We start from the raw sequence: 208 nt of genomic DNA, 5'->3' as shown, positions 1-208 counted from the left end.
GCTGTCGTACAGAGTGATGGCTCTCTTAAAGAATGAACATTAAAATGGTATAAAATACCGACAGATTGTTAGGTGGTAAGACACATATGCAACAGTTAGGTATCTTTATTACGAAACGTTTCGCCTACACAGTAGGCTTCTTCAGTCGAGTACAGAAAAGTTGATAGAAGCAGAAGAGACTTGAAGACGATGTAATCAGTCCATCACC

The sequence above is a fragment of the Cherax quadricarinatus genome, chromosome 74 (genome assembly GCF_038502225.1).
Source record: "Cherax quadricarinatus isolate ZL_2023a chromosome 74, ASM3850222v1, whole genome shotgun sequence".
NCBI classification, from domain to species: domain Eukaryota; kingdom Metazoa; phylum Arthropoda; class Malacostraca; order Decapoda; family Parastacidae; genus Cherax; species Cherax quadricarinatus.
This window is presented reverse-complemented; position numbering follows the sequence as displayed.